Genomic DNA, 5,906 nt, shown 5'->3' on the forward strand with positions numbered 1-5,906 from the left:
ATTGCCACATCTGACTGTCCTAAACACATATTGTAGGTACTCTAACTTTCTCTGAAACTTGAAAAAACACTGCACATAAGCAGGCATTTCATAAGAACATAAGAAATAGGAGCAGGAGTAGGCCATTTGGCCCCTTGAGTCTGCTCCACCATTCAATAAGATCATGGCTGATCTGATCTTGGCCTCAACTCCACTTTCCTGCCCGCTCCCCATAGCCCTTGACTCCCCTACAGCTCAAATATCTGCCTAGCTCAGTCTTGAATATATTCAATGACTCCGCCTCCACAGCTCTCTGGGGTAGAGAATTCCAAAGAGTCACGACCCTCAGAGAAGAAATTCATCCTCATCTCTGTCTTAAATGGGTGCCCCCTTATCCTGAAACTATGTCCCCTAGTTCTAGATTCCCCCACGAGGGGAAGCATCCTCTCAGCATCTACCCTGTCAAGCCCCTTCAGAATCTTATATGTTTCAATAAGGTCACCTCTCATACTTTTAAACTCCAATGAGTATTGGCCCATCCTGCTCAACCTTTCTTCATAAGACAACCCTTTCATCTCAGGGATCAACCTAGTGAACCTTCTCTGAACTGCCTCCAATGCAGGTTCGAAGGGCTGAAAGGCCGACTCCTGCTCTTATTTCTTAAGTTCTTATGTTCTTATAATGCCACAATAAGGAGACCAAAACTGCACGCAGTACTCCAGGTGTGGTCTCACCAACGCCCTGTGCAGTTGTAGCAAAACTTCCCTACTTTTATACTCCATCCCCCTTTGCAATAAAGGCCAACATTCCATTTGCCTTCCTAATTACTTGCTGTACCTACATGTTAACTTTTTGTTTCATGTACGAGGACCCCCAGATCCCTCTGTACCGCAGCATTCTGTAGCCTCTCTCCATTTAAATAATATTTTGCTTTTCTATTCTTCCTACCAAAGTGGATAACCTCACAATTTCCCACATTATACTCCATCTGCCAAATGTTTGCCCACTCACTTACCCTATCTATATCCCTTTGCAGACTCTGTGTCCTCCTCACAACTTGCTTTCCCACCTATCTTTGTATCGTCAGCAAATTTGGCTACAGTACACTCGGTCCCTTCATCCAAGTCATTAATATAGATTGTAAATAATTGAGGCCCCTGCACTGATCCCTGTGGCACCCCACTAATTACAGTTTGCCAACCTGAAAAGGCTGCATCATGTGTCACATATATACCCACACAATACACGGTGGTGCTTCGACTTTCAGAGGAACATGAAGCGCCCAACAGTAAGAAAAATGTTATACATAACTACTGGTACATCATCTAAAAGGTCAAACCTGCACTAGTAAATCAGTATTAATATTGGCCCCAAGGAGTACAATGACATTTTGATGTCATAACATGTATGGGTTTGTGGGGGGTGGGTGTTACAGTGGCTCCAACATAACCTTAATCCACTGTTTGACCTCCCTCTGATTGTAGGGGGGAAAGTGACAGTGTAAAACCACTTGGACATATTGGATTTATACTGGGATTTTTTTGCCTTGTTTATGCCACTATGAGCAGGATGCAGTTTTGCCGTCACCTTTGCAATAAAGCCTTGCATTAAAGTAAAAACACCATATAACTCAGGAGTCAGATTAGCACTGTGAACTATAGGAGGACAAGTGATTTTGTACTATATCCTCCTGGTCTCTCCAATAATGTCCTAATATCCTTTAGGGAAGGAATAATGGGGGCGAAATTCGGTATCACCCCGTTTGGGGCGCTAGTATTGGCGGTGCGCAAAGTTTAGCGCCAGGCGCAAATTATCGCCACCTCCTGTGAAATTGGGTACCTGCGCCCCTGAGGGTGATTGCGGCGCTAAATCAGGCGCTGCACGACAGTCTTAAGGCGCTAACCCAGCGGAGCGAGGCGCTATCTCACAGTGCTGGCGAAGCTCATGTGATTTCAGTCAGCAATGGAACACAGACACACTGGCACCATCCAATTCTTAAAGGGGAGTTCTGACGAATGGTCATCGACCTGAAACGTTAAATCTGTTTCTCTCTTCACAGATGCTGCTTGACCTGCTGAGTTTCTCCTGCATTTTCTGTTTTTTTCTTAAAGGGGAGGGTTGATCTTGCCTTGCTCTCCATCCACATCCTGCTCATTGCAACCTTGAATCTCAGCCTGGAGAGACCTGTACATCTAATCTGCTGGAAAGAACAATGGAGAGAACCAGGGAAAGATCTCAAGAGTGCAGCCCCCACAGTCTCTTCTAATTCGATACAAGGAAGGGCAAATCAAAACCAACCTGCAAAACTCCTTCACACAGCGTGGAATCTCTCCAGAAGTCTCTCTCTCTCTCTCTCTCTCACAATGTGTGGTGCAAAAATGTCACCTTCAAAAAAGGCAGGAGGTGTTCCCCTTTAAATAGCGCTCCCTTAGTCCCTTTCAGACAGCATAACGGTCCCCTCAACCAGTCATTGCTAGCGCCAGGCGGTAAGGCAGGGGGCGCCACTGAATTTCTGGACTGGGGCGTCCCAAGGGCGTTGCACTCTGGAATGATGTCATGATCTGCGTGCGCCGGTGAGCGGGCGCTACGGTTTAGCGCCGGCGCTAAATGTCCGCTCAATTTGGGAAGAGGCACAGGGTTCGCTGCGCCCAGGCGCTAGTTGGTTAGCGCCCCACTTCTCGACCTCTTTAGGCGCTAATGGGTGGTGCAACCAACCGAATTTTTCCCCCAATATCTCTAATATCCTTTAGGGAAGGAAATCTGCCGTCCTTACCTGGTCTGGCCTATATGTGACTCCAGACCCACAGCAAGGTGGTTGACTCTTAACTGCCGTCTGAAGTGACGGCTCACCACCACCTTCTCTAGGGCAATTAGGGATGGGCAATAAATGCTGGCCTTGCCAGCGACGCCCACATCCTAGGAACAAATAAAAAAATAGGTGAAAAATATCATGCTGTCAGACGATATATTTGAAACTATGAATTGTTTACTCCTAGTAAGAAGTAAACACAGAAGTGAGTTTATTAAACAGATACAAATACCGATACAGTACCTATTCAAGTGTTATCTTAACCCAACATGTTTTGGAATAATTAGATTCATTTTCTCCAGCATTTCAGATGAAGCATAATATGGGCTCCAAGTACCATGGAGTTCCTTCTCATCACAGTGACTTGGGTCTGTGATAAGAAGCCTTTCATATCATAGGTTTGAATACCAGCTTCCCTAACATGATGCCCCTGGACAGGGTTGGCTATTATAGATAACAGCTGTATCTCGGTATTTGGAAAATTTACAAGGATTGCCTGAGGAATTGATCAAACCAGTTTAGCCCTGATAGGCTTGCCATCCTTTGGAGTTAGCGCCTATACTCCAGACAGGTGCATGGTATTTGCTTCTACTTATAGGCTAATAAAGATGAAAGGACCAAAAGAAACATTTTTTGGAACAGGGGAGGCTGAAGGGAGACCTACTTGAGGTGTATAAAATTATGAGGGGCCTAGATAGAGTGGATAGGAAGGACCTATTTCCCTTAGAAGAGAGGTCAATAAGCAGGGGCATAGATTTAAAGTAATTGGTAGAAGGATTAGAGGGGAGTTGAGGAGAACTTCTTTCACTCAGAGGGTGGTGGGGGTCTGGAACTCACTGCCTGAAAAGGTGGTAGAGGCAGAAACCCTCATCACATTTAAAAAGTACTTGGATATGCACTTGAAGTGCTGTAACCTACAGGGCTACGGACCAAGAGCTGGAAAGTGGGATTCGGCTGGAGAGCTCTTTGTCGGCCAGCACAGACACGATGGGCCGAATGGTCTCCTTCTGTGCTGTAAGTTTTTATGATTCTATGATTAACAGAAACAACAGTTAACAAAAATCAGTTTTTTTTTATTAATAAGTGATGCTCCCAGACAGAATTGTGTGTATTTGCTCAAAGCACACTCATCCACACAAAGACAGAATAAGCAATGAACAGAGATTAATTTTAAATAAAAACAGAAAATGCTGGCGATACTCAGCAGGTCAGTATTTGAACCTGACGAAAGGTCATCGACCTGAAACATAAACTCTGTTTCTCTCTTCACAGATGCTGCCTGACCTGCTGAGTATCTCCAGCATTTTCTGTTTTTATTTCAGATTTCCAGCATCTGCAGTATTTTCTTTTTGTATTAGAGATTAATTTAAGATTGTCAAATGTAGACCAGCAAAACTTCATATTAAAAGATATAAATGTTCAAATATTACTTAAAGCAGGACGGATTCCAGTTCTGTCAGAAACCAGCCACAGAGCCCATCTATTGCATATTTAATAGTTCTGTATTGAGGAGAACTGTCTGGATATGTCGTGTGTCACAGACCACAGGCTTAATCTACATCTGGACTTTGACACCGATGAAAGACTAAGATACGATATTGCCCTTGGTCCCTTCTCAGCAGATTCCCGGAGCAGTTCTGGCTAAAGCTGGCATCTATCAGAACCCCTAAGCATTGATATGAATCATCAATTGGGACGGGAGCCCCTTGTGCCTTCCATTCAATTTCCTTTGAAAGTCATAATACTGTACCTGTGAACACCCACCACCGTCTGCCACTGTTTACCAATATTCCAGCTGATGTTATATTAACACCAGCATTTACCCAAAATGAGTTACGGTAGATGTTAAACAAATGGCAATCAGATAATCTAGAATGGAGTGTTCAAGAGTAGAATGTATTAAATCCTCAGGCGAGTCTGCCAACAATATGTCATCTATGATGGGAACACTGTAAATCTTCCAGAAATATGTTCAAAAAAAGAAAAAGAAAGACTTGCATTTATTAATAGCACATTTCACAACCACCGGACGTCCCAAAGCGCTTTACAGCTAATGAAGTACTTTAAAAAAACGGAGTCACTGTTGTAATGTAGGAAACGCGGCAGCGAATTTGCGCACAGCAAGCTCCCATAAACAGCCATGTGATAATGGCCAGATCATCTGTTTTAGTGATGTTGATTGAGAGATACAATTGGCCAGGACACCGGGCATAACTCCCCTTGCTCTTCAGAAAAGACACTCTAAGACCATCCCTTACAACAACACCCAAAGACATCATTGATGAGGGCATGGGATAGGGTGGGTAGCAGTGGACCACCTTGCTTTACTCCTTATGATAACACGCGTCTATGATTCTGCCATCTGGCTAAAGGAGCCAGTTTTAACATTAGGAGCTGGCGCACTAACGGTGCTGTCCTGCGATCTAAATTACTGAATACTAAAAAAAATACCTTATTGCACCATTAATGTGGTGAGAATGCAATAATAACCATAACAATGGAAGCCAGCCTTCCATTGGTATGCGTGGGATTAGATTAAGGGTATTCTTCTTCCTCTTAGGCAGTCCCTCGGACCCGAGGTTGACTGAGGGTATATGCTGGGTATGAAGGACGCCTGCATCCAGGAAATTTGCATCAGTTTATTTATAACCGGCAGATAGAAATATCTTACTTTACAGCTCCACACAATTTAGAGAAGTGACTATAAGTCCCCCCCACCCCCTACCGTGGAACCTGATAGGAGACAAGGAATTCCGTACATTGAGTTGTGGATAATCAGACTTGCTGCACATGACCCACACAAAACCCAAATAAATAAACATCTGTAAGGACAGTTCCAAGCAATTTTAGCGTGTTTCTGAGGGAGGAATGAAACTCGACCCCCCCCCACACACACACACACTTTTCCATTAATTTACAGATCGAATCCTGGGAGAGATTTTTAAACAAAAAAAGAATGTTATCTTATCTGTTTTGCGGGCAATGGTAATTGTGCAAGACGGGGAAATGTGGGCTGGGTCTCTGTTTACGAGCTCGATACGTCACTGCAGCGTTGACACTGGCAATGACATTGACACTGAAACTGATACAAGCGCCGCCTCCAATACTGTAAAACCAG

The sequence above is a fragment of the Somniosus microcephalus genome, chromosome 27 (assembly GCF_052327205.1).
Source record: "Somniosus microcephalus isolate GS21.2 chromosome 27, FLI_Smic_1.0, whole genome shotgun sequence".
Lineage (NCBI taxonomy): Eukaryota > Metazoa > Chordata > Chondrichthyes > Squaliformes > Somniosidae > Somniosus > Somniosus microcephalus.